General features: G+C 40.7%; 1 protein-coding gene and 1 pseudogene across 2 annotated transcripts in view; both read right to left on the reverse strand.

The window, feature by feature from the left end:
- Positions 1-19,723, reverse strand: part of SYNPO2 (synaptopodin 2) — a 179,895-nt gene that overhangs the window by 101,850 nt on the left and 58,322 nt on the right. The gene's annotated exons all lie outside the window — the stretch shown is intronic.
- On the reverse strand, positions 1,456-9,582 carry LOC123593313 (annotated as a pseudogene).

Genomic DNA, 19,723 nt, shown 5'->3' on the forward strand with positions numbered 1-19,723 from the left:
TGTGCTCTCCCATGACCCCAAAACTCTCAGTTCAACTTCTGAAACACAGAGTCAGTATAGTAACCTTGTTTTCATGATTGCTTTGTGTGGGAGGAGGAGAGACAGACCAGGGTGTGGGAGGGAACAGAAGAGAAAGAGTTGTGTCCCAACCTTGGGTCTGTGTCAGAACAGAAATAAAAGAACAGCTGCAAGAGACAGAGAATATCAGACAGCAGGAAATCAGAGCAAAGCTGATGGAGAATGTAACAAGAATCCTGGGGACATGCTTTGGACTTCAGAGAGACATGAAATGGGAGTTTTGTGCTGCTAATCTCAAAGGGCCAGGAGGTCCCAGCTAATACCTGGGACACATTATGCATTTTGCCATAAAGGTTATTGTTCTCATCTGTGATGCCTTTTGGATTATGAGTCCCTTGAAGGCAGGGATTTTCTTATTTGTAAGAACATCAGTATCTCTAGCACAGTGTCTAACAGAGAGTAGTTACTATTCATTGAATGAATAGATGAATGGCTATCATGGATCTTCTCCATTTTGAACTACCTACAATTAACGAAAAAATCTGATGGGAATGAAGGAGAAAGGAAAAGAGAGAGACAGAGAAAGAGAAAGATGGAGAAAGAATAAGAATTGTACCCTAATATATAAAATCTGAAGGTTTCCTCAGGTAATGTTTTCTCCCTTATCTCTGGTTTATCTCTCAATCTCTAAAACTTCCCTTGGCATCAGCTCCATGTTCTAGAATTAGGTTGAGTGGAGCCAAAGACTGGGGAAAGGTCTTTACAGGTGATCCTCCTTTTATGCACAGCCCAACCACATCCCACTAGTCTACAATCCCAACTCAGTGAAAGCCATGGATTGCCTGGACAGGACTTGATTAGAAATAGTCACATTTCAAGGACAGTATGTATCCAGGACAGCTTTGGCCTCTAAACTACTGAGTTTTCCTACAGCTAGTATTTATGATGAATACAAGTTTTTCAGAACTGTATGCAAAAAACTTAATGCAAGTTGTTAGGTCAGAAGATCAGGAAAGACAACCCTATGATGAAGGTCTGACAGACAACGGAATGAATCTTAACAACATTTAATACTAATTTTAACAAGCTAGTTGATCCTCATTTCCCTGTGTTTTTGATTAATCGACAGAAGGAATAAGTAAAATCTAATATTTTTTAAGAAGTTAAAGGTACAGGGGCGCCTGGGTGGCGCAGTCGGTTAAGCGTCCGACTTCAGCCAGGTCACGATCTCGCGGTCCGTGAGTTCGAGCCCCGCATCAGGCTCTGGGCTGATGGCTCAGAGCCTGGAGCCTGTTTCCGATTCTGTGTCTCCCTCTCTCTCTGCCCCTCCCCCGTTCATGCTCTGTCTCTCTCTGTCCCAAAAATAAATAAACGTTGAAAAAAAAAATTAAAAAAAAAAAAAAGAAGTTAAAGGTACAAAACTTAAAAAAAATTGTTGGCACCAGATCTAAATACATGAAAATCCCAAAGTCATTGTGTTTTTCTTATTGTTGAAGTTATATTAAATATTGACATAGCAGTTACTGATAACATAGATCAGTAAGTCAGGCAAAATGATTTCTGATTCTGGTGGCCTGTGTGAATATACCATTAAACTGAAATAATCCACCTCTGAAATCGTAGATAGGATTAAAGTTTAGTTCTTCCTAGATGAAAACATGCTTAAGTAGGACATAAAGTACTGTCTGCATACTCACTGTAATGATCTAACAGGATAGGTATCTGCCCAGGACGCCTCGTACAAAGTATCTGACTTTGGACACAACAATGTACTCTCTCACTAAAAGTGTTATAGAAGTTATCCTTTCTTAGAATCAAATGCAGTAATTGAGTTCATTCTTAGATATGTTTAACTCTCATCTACACCCATGTTTCAAAAATGTCCTCTCCTTCACTTCTCTCTTCATATGATGGGACAAAACACATCTCTATAAGGCAAGCTCAGTGATGTGTGGTTGCAATATAGTTAGTTCTTACACAATGGCTGTACCCACAATTTCACTTGCTCCATGGTTTATTTGCCCTCAGATTCTGGACATCACAATGGTTTGCATTCCCCAAAGCCAGGATCATGGCTAGTGGGTGGTAGAAAGAAAAGTGCCTGTCATTCTGCAAAGATATGACCTGCCAGCAAAGTGTGGATAAGCTCAAGAAACCATTTCCAAACATGGAAACAGGACTGAATCAGTTTGGGGCATATGGAAGCTTTTGCCAGTTCTTAATTTTGCCAATCTCCCTAGATGATTTCTCAACCACTCAACAAAGGGTAAAAGGGAACAGAATAACTTCTATTGCCAACACTTTGCAGCTATTAGAAATTATCAGACTTTTTCCTAATAAGTCAAATAGATATTAGAAAAACTAGGGGTCTGAAGATTATCCCCAAACTCTTTACAATCATGGGAATATCATAGCAGAGTTTACATTTTTAGAAAGTAAGAACTGAATATTTTCATTACTTTCATTACATGATTAATGGAAGGAACATGTACCCACAACACAAAAGCACAAAGTTCCACAAATGCATCAGCAGTGCTTCTTTTATTTTATTTTTTATTTTATTTTATTTTTTTATCTTTTGGGGGAATTGGCAGAGCCATCTGAGACTTTATTTGGGAAAAGATACTTGAATTAGCTTTTAGTTGGGGGCATGGGCAAGAGGGGGTACCCAGGGCAGTAGACTCCCCCTAAGGGTGGGCCGAGGACTGGGGCTGAGCCTTAAGTGGGTCTCCTGTTCCTGACACTCCACTGCACAGCTCCTTCCCCTAAGGCTCTATAGCAGCCAAAGGAGCTGGAACGGACCACAGTGGTTGTTCACTTGGACAGGACATCAGACCACTTGGATCTTCCCATCAAGGGTCTCAACCTTCTTCACAACCACAGCCTCAGAGGAGCTGACACGGCTGAAGGGACTGGAGCCCCCGCCAGAGCTGAAGCTGGACTGGAAGGAGCTCAGGCCATAGTTGAGGCCAGGGCTCATGAGGCTCCTGTAGGCCAAGCCAGGCTACCCGAGTAGCTGCTGGTGATCTTAGTATGGATACTCAGGTTCTGCATCCCAGACTCTAGCTGGCTCTCCTTGTCCTCCAACAGCATGCAGTAGGTGGCGATTTCAATGTCCAGGGACAGCCTGACATTAATGAGCTCCTGGCACTCATGTAACTGCCGTGTATGTTCTTCTTGGTTTGCTCCACCTCAGCCAGCTTGGCATTGGCATCCTTAACAGCCTCCCTGCTCTTCTCAACACTAGCAATGGTAGCCTCCAGGGAAGCCCGCTAGCCTCTGTGGCCCTCGATCTCAGCCAGGAGTTGGCTGATATTCTGGTTCATCTCAGCAATCTCCCTCTTTATGCTACAGAGGTCATCGCCTGGCTTCCCAGCCAATGTCTACATCTCCTTGTACTTGATGTGGTCTCGGCCTCATGGTCTCGGCCTCAGCCTGCTTGCAGCTGGTGATGTCTTCATACTGGGCTTTGACCTCAGCGATGATGCTGTCCAGTTCCAGGGCACAGCTGTTTTGCATGGACAGGACCATGGATGTGTCAGAGTTCTGGAACTGCAGCTCACAGATCTTTTCACACAGATGCCTTAAGAAGCTAATCTCTTCCATCAGCCCTTCCAGGTGGGACTCCAGGCCTACCATGTTCATGTAAGTTTCACCCGCATCCTTCTTGATAAGGACAAATTCATTCTCCATGACTGCATGCTCTTTGATCTCCTCCACATATTTATTCTCAAAGTCCTCCACCAGCCCCACATGTTGCCAAGCTCCACCTCCAACTTCAGCTTCCTTGGCCCAGTGTGTCCAGCTGTTGCGGAAGGTTGTTGATGTAGCTCTCAAGCATGGTGTCCATGTTGCTCCAAGTTGTTTTCTGCTGCTATAGGAGGCTCTACTTGGTCTCCAGAAATTTGTTCTGCTATTCCACATGCCACAACTTGTCAGGGAAGGAGGCAAACTTGTTGCTGAGAGTTTTGATCTGCTCCCTCTCCTGGGTGTGCCCAGCCTGGATGTTGGGGTCCACATCCAGCTCTGGTTCACTGAGACAGCTGTAATGCCCCATATACCTCTGGCCCTGCCATAGTCCCTGACCACACTCATGTTGGTGCCTGGGCCACCCAGGAAGCTGCTGCTGGAAGAAAGTGGAGGAGCTGATGCAGGCACCAGGTGCGCTCATGTACGAGTTGCTGCTCAAGGCTGAGGGGCTGGAGGTGGACACCGTGTAGGACTTCTGGGTCACCCTGATGGACATAGTGGAGGCTGGAGTGGAGGCTGGAGTGGAGGCAAGCAGGCTGAACCTGGCAGAGGTTCGAGAAGGAGCTGAGAAAATGCTTCTAGGTGGGTTATCAATGCTTCTTTATATATTGTCTGTCTTCTATCACTCCATGACCTGGGGTTTCAGAGACTTTGTCTTGTTTTGTTTTCCTATTATTTTTCTCACCAGTTTTCTCTATTTCCTTTGACAACTCTTCTTTCTTCTCTGTTCCTAACAGTAGGTTCTTTTAGAGCAAATCCTTGGTTTTTCTCTCCAAAAGCAATCCCTCAGTGGATTTCTCTGCTCTCAGGGAATTCATCTGTTACTTCTATGTGAATGCTTCAAAATCCACAACCATATTGACAACTGGTTACCAGCCATCTACTACCTGAAAGCCTGTTTCACCTTCAGAACAATAGAGCCAACAGTAAAATTACATCTTTTCTATACACAAGTTAGGCTGAACATCCCAACTACTCATTCTGTCAGTGGAGGTAAGTCATCATAACATCCAAAGAGCCATATACTAGAAATTAACAAGGGCTAGAAATAAACCCTCCTTCCTGGTGATTCACTACATCACTTTTAGCACCAAGCCTTTTATAAGTTATGTAATTATCCTCTGTTGCTTTCCATTTGTATGCCAGTTATTTGACCAATACTCACTGAGCACTTACTCTGTGCCTGGTACTGCTGCAGGTGCAGGCAGATAGCAAGGATCTTGAAAGACCTTACAGGATCATATAAGCTTAGAGCACAGAAGCCAACAACACACATACAATGACATAATTAAATTAAAGTGCTAATACGATCAATATAGAAGGTAAAAGTAGGCTAATGTGACAGAGAAACTGGGGGTAAGATGGTGGAGGCCACATTAGATGGGGAATGCCTCTCTGAGGAGGTAATATTTGAGCTCATACCTGAATACTGAAGATACAGAGATACAAAGATCTAGGAATGTAGTCTCAACACAAAGTATATTCGAGAGCTCTGAGATGTGGACAAGCTTGGCATATTTGAGGAAGAGTAGAAGGAAATGAGTCAACAGAAGGTAAATATCAATCAGCTTGTGTGGATTCTGTAGGGTTTCTCAATGTTAGCACCATTGACATTTGGGGCCAGATAATTCTTTGCTATGGGGGGTTCAGTGCAGTGTAGGATATTTGGCAGTATTCCTGGGCTCTACACACTGTGGGCCAGTAGGCTCTCCCTAGTGATAACCAAAAAATGTCCCTGGAAATTACCAAATGGTAAGCAAAAAAGCCTCCAGTTGAGAACCATTGTTGTAGTCCAAAGTAATAAATTTTGATAAATATTCTAAGTGTAATAGAAAGCTATCAAAACATCCTAGGCAGAGAGTAATAGAATGAGTTACACTGTAGGATGTTCATGCTGGCTGTAGTGACAGAGACAAGAGTAGAGGCAGGGCAGAAATTAGAAGGCCACAACAGAAATTTGAGTCCGAGATGATGGACTAAGGTAGTAGCCAAGAGGATTCATCTAGGAATTAGGTGGCAGGTATTGAGAAGAAGAAAAGAATCAAGCAAGATGCTTAGGTTCTTTGCCAGAGCCATGAAGTAGTTGGAGCTAAGCCCTAAACCTGAGCCTGAGATAGCAATGCCATTTATTGATGCGGAAGACTTGGAAGTAGATTTGCCAATGTAAAGGTTGGAAATCAAGAGTTCCCTTTGCCATATTAAGTTTGAGATATCTCTTAGGTATCCAAGTGGAGACATCCAGTAGGCAGTTAGATGTATATGGGGTGTGGCACTCTGAGGAGAGGTCAGGCTTGAAAATTTAAGTCTAGAGATGGAATTAGAAGATGAGAGATTAGATGGGATCACCTACTGTATTAGCTTCCTGTGGATGCTGTAACAAATGACTATCAACTGGCGGCTTAATAAAACAGAAATTTATTCTCTCACAGTCTGGAGGCCAGAAGTCCAAAATTAAGGTGTCTATAGGAGCTGCACTCTCTCTGGAGACTCTAGGTGAGAAAATTTTTTGCTTTTTTAGCTTCTGGTGGCTGTCACCAAGCCTTGACTTGTGGCCTTGTGTGACCATATCACTCCAAGCTCTACCTCTTTTGTCACACTGCTTCCTCCTCTTCTGTCTCAATTCTCCCCTGTGTGTCTCCTATGAGGACACTTACCATTAGATTTATGGTCTACCTGAATAATCTAGGATGATCTCTTCGTCTGAAGTTTCTTAACTTAATTACATCTGCAAAGACCCCTTCTCCCAAGTAAGGTAACATTCACTAACATTCACAAGTTCTGAGGATTAGGGTGTGGACACATCTCTTCACGGACTACCATTCAGCCCACTACACCCAGAGAGAGAGTGTAGAGAGAGAAGACAAAAGGTTCCTCCAAGGTGGATAGAGCCTTAGAGACTCCAACATACAGAAGTTGGTAAAGGAGGAGGAACTAGGAAAAAATGGCTGGGCCGCATGGCAGTCACAGACAACTAGAGAGGGCCTGTGGGTCATGTTTCTTCTGTATCTCCCATGTTTCTTTGTACCAGATTTGTCCCAGTATAAGTTTAAAAGATGATCCTTGAATTGAAATAATTACTTATAGTGATATTCTGAAAAAGCCCATTGCCCATGCCATTAAACTGCTTTGAGATTATCAGAAAAACTCACGGACTTCCCCCTTTGCAAGTGGGAAGACAGAGAGAGAGAGAGAGAAAGAACCTTTTTCATTTTGTGCCAGGTTTTTATTATAACAGTAATCATCACTTTTCTTTTAATTCTTCATTCCTAAGCCCACAAAGTGCTAGCATTTGAAACCTATTTAGGAAATTTTTGGAACTTGCAGCAAACTTCCAAAGTTAAATTTAGGATCCAAACCTCCATGATTGGTCTGTGAAGTGAAAAGGAAGGATAGTGATGATTTGAGGGAACTGATTTCCTCTAATGCCTTGATGTGGGGATGGGATAGACATCTCAGTGATGTAATTAATTCCTCACTCCTAGGGAAAATATACTGCCTGCCTTGTCATAAAAATAATAGATTCTGTGTTACCAGTAACTCTATAGTCAATACATGTTAGCTTTACTTACTGATGAACAAACATACCCTAAAATCCTTTGAATAGAAATACATAGGGTCAAAATGTCATCTATCTTATAATGTCAAAATTGGATCTTAAATCAAAGTAAAATTGAATGTATGACCTCAGAATTCAGAATGGTCCTTCCCCTCACCCCCAAGTATGGCTCCCTTGGTGGCTGGCAGAGCACTCTAGGACTTAACCCTCAAAAATTCCAGGGGGAGCAATGTGAGGGAAAATTTCAACTTTTCTTCTAACAAAGTCATCTTGCTTCTACAAGGGAAATGATGACTGAAGTAGTCTGTCTGAGATGGTTGAAGACTATCAGATGAGGTGTGAGGAATTTTCTATAGTTTCCCTCTAGCCATGCAACTGTGGACAAGTTGCAAGGTAGAGCTATTTGGGATCCTGATTTCCTTCATGGGAGATGGATTCGGAAATTGCAGTCTTAAACTTGTGACCCCCTCTCCTACATTTTCCATCCTCTCTCCTAGCTGCCACAAGGTCCTAAGAGGTAAACAAAATTACTTAAGACTCCCAAGCAAGTACAAAAGTTATTAAATAATGGACCAATTAACTTGGTGTACAAAGTTGAAAAAAAAACATATTTTATATTTAAAATCAGAGTATTTAAAGTACAATGATATATCTCAAATCTTTGAGATTAAATTTCACTTGTACTTTCCCCATGTTAACTAACACATGTCCCTATACCCACCCCCAATATAACATACAACATATATCCAAACCAATAATCTGATTTGAGTAAGTACTTGGATGGATAATGTGCATTTAATGGAAACATAACCACATACTTTTTTTAGAAAAAAAATTAAAATAATTCCTACTATTTAAGAATGCTAAAAGTAAATTTTAAAATGCCTTGAAAAAATGAAAGTTAAAGTAGAAAGAATGTCAAGGAATTGCTGAGGCTAAGAAATGATGCACGGCTTGCCAAAAGTCAAGAGTTCAACAAGCAGCTCTTTGATGTGACTAGAGAATTAGCTTTTTCTGCACTGTGTTCACTACATAAGTGGAAGGGTATTTTTGCAAGAAAAGTGGCAGCAGGCTTTTTCCCATCAGGCTCTGACAGGAGTGAGCAGCCCTGGGTTCCAATTCAGGCTCTGTGACCTTGTTTTGTGATTGAAACTAGTTTTTGCCCATTTCTGAAGGTCCTTTCTGTCCATCTGCAAAATAGGAGTAATAATGAACACACTGACTCATTCACAAGTTTGTTGTGAGAAAAACATATTAGTGGATATGGAAGGGTTTGAGAAGGCTTAAAGATGCGTGCCATTTGTGTAGTATATGGAATCTGTATTGAGACCTTCTGACACTACCCAGGCTTTATAAGCAACTAGGATAATCACTATTCTTTCCATTAGACCTCCTTGAATAATAGAGTAGCTATCATGTATTTAGTGTGTCACATACATGAACAAAGCATTTAACACTGATCTTTGATATAGGGTTATTACTTTCATCTTTATAGATGGGCAATAAAGTCCAGAGGGATTAAATGGCTTTCCAAATCACAATTCTGATAATAGAGAAATTGGGCTTTGACTCCAAATCTGATTCCTAAGCACATACTCTTATACACTAGGTCATACAGACCCAAAGCCAGAGAGATGTGAAACCTGGCCCCTGACTTCATGGGTGAGTATGTTGATGGACCCTAGCCTACTTCCTACTTCTCTTCACCAATTCTCAAGAGCCTTTCAAATGAGAAGCATCCAGTAGGTCCTTGCATGGAAGATCACAGTGAACTTCCCTTGGGAAGGACCCTCTGTGTTTATGGGGATTGGCTTTTCCAAATAAAGACCACAATTTAAAGATCCATTACATGGGTGAAATTTGCCAGGACACCCTTGGGATCTAATACGTGAGTGAGTCCATAAGCTTCTTATCACCTGTCACCTTCCTACATCTATTCTCCATGTACCAAAAAAAAAAAAAAAAAAAGCGGGGGGGGGGGGGCGGAATTAGAGCTAAGATCACCCAAGCTCTACATTTTATTTTACTCTGAGTTACACTTCCCTCCACCTCTCCCACCAAGCTTCCTTCCTGTGGTGTTCTGAATATGAGAGCTCAGGGGGCATTACTGATTGGCTGGCTGAGTAAGAACTGATTGACCCAATAAGAAATACGTTTGAGTATGATGAAATAAAAACAATCACTCTTTGGGGCGCCTGGGTGGCTCAGTCAGTTAAGCGTCTGACTTCAGCTCAGGTTCATTATCTCACAGCTTGTGGTTTCGAGTCCCACGTAGGGCTCAGTGCTGACAGCTCAGAGCCTGGAGCCTGCTTCAGATTCTGTGTCTCCCCTCTCTCTGCCCCTCCCCTGCTTGTGCTCTGTCTCTCTCTCTCAAAAAATAAACATTGAAAAAAATTTTTAACAAAAACAATTACTCTTCTCATTTCAGTTTGTATCTACTTCTTATTTGGATTCCATCTTAATTTGTGTTAGCCATGTTTAAGACCTTTGAAATCATCTTTGATGTTTTCCCTTACATTTCCTTAACCATTCAGACCATTCCTACTGATATTTTCTTAGTAATATTTCTAGATTTATGCCTTCCTTTTTATTTAAAACATATCTAATTGAATTCCAGGCCGTCATTTTGAAAAAGACACAAATTTCCAAGTAAGGCCAGGCTTCCCTTTTGTTATCCCTTATATCCGTCTTGTACATGGTTGCCAGACTAATATTCCCCAAATACTTTTTTTTTAATTTTCCCATTCTTGCTCTTGACCTCTTTAGCCAACTCTGCTTTATCTATGAAATTAAGTCAAAATTCTTTGCCTGATAGTTACGTCCTTATAACATCTGGATGTAAGCAACCTTTCTAAACACATCTCCTATCTCTACTTGAACCTGTTGCTTTGGGCAGACTGTCTTTCTACTGCTCCCCTGTAAATAATGCTTTGTGCATTTTGATCTCTAAACAGTGGCTCAACAGTGGCTTTCTCTCCCTTAAAATCCCTTCTGTTCTCTGTTTCTCTCTTCCAAATCTTCCACTGAAGACCCAATTCAATTCTTGCCTTCCTGAAAAGCCTCCCCTGGTTATCTCAGTCCACGGTAAAATATGGGGAAACACACCCTCTCAATCCCAGCCATAACTGCCTCAGGGTCCATGCACCATCTAAGCACACACACACTATGTGGGATGTTTTGTATTATGGAATTGAAGTATTTAACATTTCATATGTAAATATTTAAACTTCCCATTATGCTACACCTTCTCTGAGGACAGAAGCAGTTTGGGATGGTGGAAAAGAACATGAAGACTAGAGCCAGACTGTTTGGGTTCAAGTCATCACTTACTACCTGGCTGATCTTAGGCAATGTATTTTCTTACATCTCAGTTTCTGTAGAGGCCATTCTAGGCAACCAACCTGAGCCGTAGAAACCTGAGTAGGTAAAAGGGCCCACCTGACTGAATACAAACAGGCCCATCAGGTGACCCACCTCAGAATATCCATTAGCCCTAGCTGACCAATGGGTTACTCACACCCAGGCACAGGTTCCAAAAAAGGAAAATTCTGTCCATTCCCATACTTCCTCACCCACCTCCCCGCCTTAACTACAGCCCCCCACCACTGCCTCCTGGCAGATGGTCTCCCCTCTGCTGTCCTGCCTGCTACTCCCTCGCAGTGTATTCAATAAACTTCTCCCTTGTTCTGCCTTGGGTGAATTCTTTTACTGCTCTCACTGCTGGCCTCTACCTGATCCAGTCACACCACAGTTTCCTCATCTGTAAAACTGAGAACAATATTATACTTTCCTCATAGACTTCTTGTGAGGATTAAATGAGTTAATGAATGTAAGGTGCTTAAACAGTGCTGGGTGTATAGTAAGTACTTTGTATATGTTACCTATTATTCTTCCTTACATATTTCCCAGTGTATAGATATAGATATATAGAGAGATGCATATAGACACATTTATATGCACATATGAATATCGATATACACATGTCTATATTCATATCTATATATGTATATATGGAAGGACACTTGATTAGTTAAACAGTTAATCTGGGGAGTGTGGAAATTCCATCTATTTTAGGAATATATATATGCTTCCCTCCAGCTCAGTTTTATGTCTAGGACTGCTGTAGCTGCTCATTCTTCTCTTCCTGACTGCATGCAAGTGTTCTTCTGGGACAGAGAGATGGGCTGCACACTTATTTATTTTCAGTCAAGACTTGCACTAGCAAAGGGACGCCTGGGTGGCTCAGTGGGTTAAACATCTGACTCTTGGTTTTGACTCAGGTCATGATCTCACAGTCATGATCTCAGGGTCGTGAGATCAAGCTGTGTATCAGGCTCTATGATGAGCACCGAGTGTAAAAGTGCTTGGGATTCTGTCTCTCCCTCTCCGCCCCTCCCCCACTCATGGTTTCTCTCAAAATAAATAAAAATAAACATTAAAAAAATAAGAATTTCATTGGCATTGAAATGCCCATTTTCATTGAATACACTTTTGCATTGAGACATACATATTCCTTAGACGGCAATCATGAGTCTATATAAAAGGGTGCTTTTGTATTATAATTTGTGTTCAAATTATATGTTCAGTTTGGAAAAAGGATCTAGGACTCTCCCCATGAATAATCTTCCTCAATTAAAAAAAAAAAATAAGAGAAAACAACTGGGGAAAAGTCCCTACTGTTGGATAATGAAGACATTTAAGGCACATGTGTAGGCAAAATTCCAGTTTTTAAAATATCTTTTTTTTTTGTTTTAAAGATATGTACAGATTACAAGATATGATTACATGAAAATCAATACATTTAAATATTTTTAAAACCTGAAATAAAAGTGTGATTTTATAATACAGCAAGTAAAGCCTGTATGAAAAGAACATATGTAATTGGTAACACTGAAGAGAAGGGAGGTGAAGGATCTGAGGAGAGAGCAGCAGTCACTGTGTAGACAGACAAGGGCTATGTGTCAGGAGGAACAAGGCCCTGGCAGGAATCCTGGCCTCATACCTGGAAGGTATGAGGGGGATAGGAGGCCAGTGACAGGGGCTCTGCCCTACCTCTTCACACTCTGATCCATTCCTCACCTAGCCCAGAGGGGTCGAGCTTTGTTAGAGGAAAATTACTAGAGAGGACCAAGTATCCCTGGTTCTCAACGGAGCTCACCAGTACTCAAGCTCATGCTTATGATGTTCACGTTAGTGATCCTTGGCAGTCGATATTAATTCCTAGGAATCTATAATAAGCATGGCGGTTTTGCAAATTATGAAAGTATAATAACAAAATCTATATAGTACGAAGTGTTGAAAGCCTCATGATGTGTACAATTTCAAGCAATTTTTTCCCTTTTTTTTTCAAGCAATTTTTAATTTTCGAAAGGAATGGCTACAGTTGGAGAAAGGCTGGGTCCCAAGGAGTGTCTCCTTTTCCTGCCTGAAGTTGATACCTCTACCACTTATTTCTGAGAACCCTATGCCTTTAATCACCAATTAATACCTTCAAATAGTCGGTGAATATTTAATGAGCACCTCTCTTGTCCCAAGAATGATGAAGCCTATGAAGAGAGAAGTGCAAGGTATTATAGAATCTTAAAAGCAATGGTGTGCCCATTAAAAACTTCAAAATAGAACCAGTGCAAAAAAACTTATTTCATGTTTTTGTAAATTCTCAACACAGTTCGGATAATCAACCAAACATTTTAGCTGAAAATGAATAATATGTTCAAACTCATATGTGAGGGTTAAAAAAGCATCGTCTTCCTATCCTACTATAGTGAAGTTCCAAGGTCACTTCTGTTAGTTATGTTAATGGAACCAAGACCTTTTTTTCTTTTTTTCACATTAGAATCTTCTCAGGGGGAGGCTAAGGACTTATTAAAGGAAAGGAAAGAATGTGGGCATTGCAGGAGTCTGAGTGAGAATTCTGACTTTACTATTTTCAAACCGTGTAGCGTTGGGAAAATTACTCAACTCTCTATGAGTTTCAGTTTTCTCTTTTACAGAATTGGGATAAAAATAATTCCTTCTAGGGTTGGTATACAATTAGAAGTAAAGCTTTATAAAGCATTTGGCACAATGCCTGACAAAGTACTTAATAAATAGTATGTTTTAGTATCATTGCTGGAAAATACCAAATTCTCAATGTTTGATGACCTGTACATATATTAATGAAGAATATGCTAAATTGTTCTATCTGGAAAGATGAATTAAATACCTACCATCCAATGTGATCAATTAAAATACCAATAAGAACAACTGAATGGTAAAACTTAATATTCATATTTAGCTTGCTATTACATTATTTCTGGCATTTTAACCAATCTGCAGTCTTATTGGAGTGGAATTCAAGAATCATGTATAAAATCAATGTGTTAATTCAGAATACATAATTACAAGTAACTTGGATTCAGACAGAACATCCTTTTTTCTCAAAACAAAAAGAGACCCTTTTCTCATAAATTAAAAAATTTTGTTTCATTGGGGCACCTACATGGCTCTGTTGGTTAAGCATCCGACTCTTGATTTTGGTTCAGGTTATGGTCTCACGGTTCGTGGGATGGAGCCCTGCATCAGGCTCTGCGCTGACAGCAGGGAGAATGTGTGGGATTCTCTCTTTCTCTTTCTCTCTCTCTCTGCCCCACCTTCACCCTCCCTCTCAAAACAAATAAATAAACATTAAAAAAATAGTTTTGGATATTTCAGAAGGAAAAAACTAAAGACAAAAAAGACAGCCATTTCACTGAATTTCAATATCAGGAGAAGGAATAATCCATATATGGTAAATGACGTCTTAATGAATTTTATCTCTTTCCATTTAGGATGCTTACTTACTAGTGAAGGGGGATTTCCAGTCCCCACTTGTACTTTTTCCATGGCAGGGAGGTGGGGACTTACTGACTCATTCACCCTTCCTCAATCACTCTTCAAGCAGGGGGATGAGTCGCCTCCCTGGTTGTTGAGACTGGGAGGAGGTACTGAGCAAGCTTAGATCAAGCCATCCCCTGCTGGTTCTGCATCCCCCAAGAATCTTACTCAACTGGTCCTTGTGATAAGTTTGAAAGAATGGGCTCTCTCCAGCTTTGCCTGAGATTGGGTGAGGAAATTTAATTCTGGCGTAAAATATTAAAGAAGCTCATTATGGCTACACATTTAGCAACATCCCCAAATTCATCTTAGTTTTTTGTGTTTCTGTTTTTTATTTTAAGTTTATTTATTTATTTTGAGAGAGACAGAGACAGCATGAGTGGGGTGGAAGCAGAGAAAGAGGAAGATAGAGAATCCCACTGCCAGCGGGGAGCCTGATGTGGGGCTCAAACTCCTGAAACCGTGAGATCATGACCTGAGCCAATACCAAAAGTCCAATATTTAACCAAATGAACCACCCAGGGGCCCCAACTTCAGTTTTTGGGGAGTTTTTTGATTTTATATTTAAATCTTCATCTGTTTCCTATGTTTTGTTTCTCAGTTGTTTCCAATCTCAAGAATAGATGTAATTTGCATTTTGTGATTAAAAAAACCCAAGTCCAGAGAAGTAGCATATGTAGCCCAAGGTTATGCAGCTAGTAAAGAGCTGACTTAGAATTTCAGCCTTGGCCTGCTTTACAACACAATGAGGTTTCTTTTCAGGACACAATGCTGCCTTCCTTCTGTTAAACAGTAAAGATAACTACTACAGCAATAATGAAAGTCCTGGTCCTATTGTGAAGCTATAAATTTTCATTGTTGGGTCCCAACAAACTTGCTGTTTCTTCATGTACTGCTGCTGTAGGTAACAGAAAGTGTCTGCTCTGAACTTCCATCAGTACACACTGTGTCTGCATGAGCCAAGCACACACAGAATAAGACAGGACAGAATTATCCAGCCTGTAATGTCTATCAATTCCTCCTGCCATCTGCTTCCTCCCAACTAGTCTCACTGTTCAGGACAAGTGCTTTTTCTTGAGTTATGTATACAATATAAGGAAGATTTGAACATCTTCATACTTGGTTAAAACTTTCTCCTTGGGGGGTGCCTGGGTGGCTCAGTCGGTTGAGCGTCTGACTTCAGCTCAGGTCATGATCTCACGGTCCGTGAGTTCGAGCCCCGCGACGGGCTCTGTGCTGACAGCTCAGAGCCTGGAGCCCGTTTCCGATTCTGTGTCTCCCTCTCTCTCTGCCCCTCCCGCACTCATGCTCTGTCTCTCTCTGTCTCAAAAATAAATAAAAACATTAAAAAAAAAAAAAAACTTTCTCCTTGGATAGAAGTAGACCAGAAGACTTAATAGTCCCCTGGTTACATTATTTTCACAACATTCAAGTATCTTCCTCTGTTTCCACAGCCCGGCTAGTTTATGGCTCTGACTTTCTGGGACACACCTTTGTATTACCTATATTTAACTACGTTAACTATATGTTTTTTTATTTTCTGTATTCTTGATGCTCAGACATCTGAGGTTTTACCAACTAGCAGAGACTGCCTTTCCCAGGTTAGCTAATTCCTAGAGATAGTAAAAAACTTGCCTTGCCTTTGAGCACACCTTTGATATGCCAACCAATCCTGGGTCCATAACCCCTTGCACCTCTATCTGGCACTCCTTTGCTCTAATCATCTCAAGGCCAAGTATTAGACAATAGGGACCAGCCCCCTTCCTGTACCGCCACAGCCCACAGCACTCAGATGATTCCAACTATCCAACCTTACTTAAACCTCTCACCCTGCCTTGCCCATCCTTAGCTGGAAAACCACACTGAAGGCTTTTGCCCATGCTCTCCCCTTTCTCCTTCTGCCTCCTGACCAACCCTGGTTCTTCCCCTGTGGTCCTTCATGGCTTGGCATGTCTCCTCGTCTTGGGAACTGTGAGTAACAAACTACCTTTTTAAAGGTGATTGTCTCCTGATTTGTTGGCTTCACCATACCTGAATAACAAAATCCTTGGGTACCTTTTAAAACAATCTTGTACCCTTGCAAATAGCAATATACCACAGGTATTTTAATATATTTGCCTTTCTTGTGGCAAGTTATACTCTGAAAACTATAGTATTACAAATCAATGAAATGATCATTTTCTAGACTTCTTTAGAAAAATAAGACTATTGAGATGAGGATATGGTGGTTGTTTGCTTCTGTGATTTCTTTTAATGGAATGTTATGCTTTCCAAAATTGATTAAATGCATTTATTTGAGAGTGGTTTAGAGTGAAAGAAATCTGAAGCCACCTGGTTGCCTCACAGCTTCAAACAGAATTTTTCAATAAGCCTCATGAAGACAGTAATTATTTTCATTATAAAATATTTTGAAAATGGAATGAAGCCAGAATCAAACTAAACTAAATATAAGTTTGATGTATATTCCAAAGGAAAAATACAGGATAATGAGGATTAACTCAATAATGCATTTAAAACTAGCTAGCTAGGGGTACCTGGGTGGTTCAGTCGATTAGGTGTCCGACTCTTGATTTTGGCTCAGGTCATGATCTCATGGTTTGTGGGTTCAAGCCCCATCTTGGGCTTTGCACTGACTGTGTGGAGCCTGCTTAGGATTCTTTCTCTCTCTCTTTCTCTCTCTCTCTCTCTCTGCCCCTCCTCCACTCATGTTCTCTGTCTCTCTCTCTCTTTCTCTCTCTCTCAGAAATAAATACACAGTAAAAAATAAAATAAAAGTAGCTAGCTAGATGACCAACATGTAATAGAATTGTTAATAATTGTTTTTCCTACCAATGTGCCTGTAACAGCACTCAACTCGATTTGTGTTGCATTTTTTTAGAGGGGTGTGGCATAAGGCGGGGGGAGAGGCACAGAGGGAGAGAATCTTATGCAGGCAGCAGGCTCCATGCTCAGTGCAGAGCCTGATGGGGGGCTTGATCTGAAAACCCTGGAAGCATGACCTGAGGCAAAATCAAGAGTCAGACACTCAATAGGCTGAGCTACCCACGTGTCTCTGTGTTGCATTTTAGAAGGAAGAAACATTATGGAAAACTTACAGCAGTCTTTCAGGGTTAAGGCAATATTTCTTAACCTTTTTTCATAATCACTTCCTAAAGAATTTTTTTTTCCTATTTTGCCTCATCCCATGAAATGCTAATACTACAGATATACTATACCCTTGTGTAGGTACTGCAGCACTTTGGAGGCCCACAAACCATGATAATAGCCAAGATATTTTTTGCCCCCCAAGAACTAATTTTCACCCCTGTGAGTGATATCACCCCATTGATAACCAGTGAGTTACCAATCGTTCTTAACCCTGGCCGCACATTAGTACTATCGTGAAGGCTTTTAATTACCAAGCCCCCACTTAGCGATTTTTATGCAATTTGTCTGAGAGGGGACCCAGGCTTTGTTGTTTTAAAACTCGGGGGGGGGGGGTGCGGGGGTTGGTGGATAAATAAAAGATCCTTCAACTACTAACCAGGGAGGACTATTCTAAGTGCTTACCCAATGCTTTAAGTTGTGCCAAGCTAAGCAAATAACATAATGTGGCCTGTTTATAATTTACCTTGATTATAAATTTACATATATCAATTCCTTCACACTGTAATGAAAACTTATATATTTGTACAGATTCCCACGTATAGTCAGGAGATGGATGTAGTGGAGAAAATGCTTCTGGAATAAAAAGAGAAAGTGGGCAGTGATCATGATTCCAGGAACATGGCATTTGAAGGAGAAAATCTCCCCTTTTCATTTTGGGGTCAGCACGGGGATGTTACCTGGGCCTAAGAGCACTGGCAGGAGAGCACTCAGTTTGCCGTCTGACCCCAGGAGGGCCTGTTTTGGTAGAACAGTGTTTTCTAAGTGTGGATCTTAGAATTTATTAGAAATTGCAGTTATTGGACCTCACCCCTGGGGCGTGGGGACAGTGATCTGTGGTATTAACAAGCCTACCATGTGATTGCAAAGCACTCTGGGAGTCTGAGAATCACTGTGGTAAAACCTGCCTTTGGGCACTTCATGTCCCAACCACTTCCTTTCTTACCTAAGAAAATTTACCTTTCATTCCTACTGCTAATTTTTATCCTGTACTTGATTAATTTGTTCTTAATTCCTATGAATAAGGATCGTAACAACCTGGATCATACTAGTGCAATCAATTAACTTTAAAAGCTCCATCTTTAATAAACCACAGTTGGTTATATTAAACCAGACAAAGCCCTAAACCAACCACTTTGTACCTCTCTTTATATAATTTCTGTGGGGGGTGGGAGGTGAGGGTAGAGTGGGAATGAGGGTTTTTTTTCTTTTGCTTATAGAGTTAACTAGCCAAAGAAGTTTCCTTTTGGACCATTATAGACATGTAAAATTCTTTATCTTTTGCTGGAAATACCAAATATTAATCAGATCCCCCAAAGCTAGGGTGACATTAAATGAAAAGCAGTTTAGACTATGGTGATAATGGCATCCTGTCTCTTGGTATTATTTAAATCATGCCAATTCCTAACCTACCCTGTCCTCCTAAAATTGTATACATATGTATATATATATATATATACATACACACACACAATGCTATGGTAGCACTTCCTACTAAAACTTAAAACATATCCTGCAGGCTAGAATTAAACTGTTCCATTCCCTTAAGTTGCTTTCATTGTTGTTTTAATTATCCATAGAGTTTGAAATTGCCTTTTAACACAGGAATAGATCCTAAAGCAGAAGTGTGATGATTATTTCTTTAGGGCTGTGACTTATTTTTTTATAATGTTTATTTTTCAGGGGGGTGGGAAGGGCAGAGAGGAGGAGAGAGAATCTAAGCAGGCTTTGCACTGACAGCAAAGAGCCCGAAGGGGGGCCTGAACTCACCAACCATGAAATCATGACCTGAGCCGAAGCCAGACACTTAACCAAATGAGCCACCCAGGCACCTCTGGGAATTATTAATATCATACTGATTCCAACTTTACAGGGACAGAGAGAGCTGAAGACAACAGAGGATGAAGAGCAGAGTGTGAGACAATAAACTCATTTCAGGTGGCTTTAATCAAACTTAGGAGGACTGGAACTGAAGGCCATCCTCCTTCTCTACATTTCAAGAGGAAATGTTGCTTTAATAAGGCTCAGGTTGTTGACATGAATATGCTTAGGAAATAATATCATATGGGAATCCAGGCATTAAAACAAAGTGCTGTATCAGATTTGCTATGTAGCTTAAAAGAGAAAGCTGCAACACATTACATGTCTCACTGCCCATAAAAGGTAATATAACTCTGCTTGTGACCTTATTGTTCAAATATACATTGTGCCTGATGTAAACCATTTTCCCCATCTGGCTATAAAAGAGATAATACAGAGATGATGGAGAAGTTTATCACTAGAAACTCTGAAGTTCATAGAATTAAGTCAATCTGCTTAAAGATAAATTAAATGGACTTGAAGCCTAAAAGTGTAATTTTTTTTAAAGATTTGAAACACCAGGTTTTAAACAGTAAAAAA

The sequence above is a fragment of the Leopardus geoffroyi genome, chromosome B1 (assembly GCF_018350155.1).
Source record: "Leopardus geoffroyi isolate Oge1 chromosome B1, O.geoffroyi_Oge1_pat1.0, whole genome shotgun sequence".
NCBI classification, from domain to species: Eukaryota; Metazoa; Chordata; class Mammalia; order Carnivora; family Felidae; genus Leopardus; species Leopardus geoffroyi.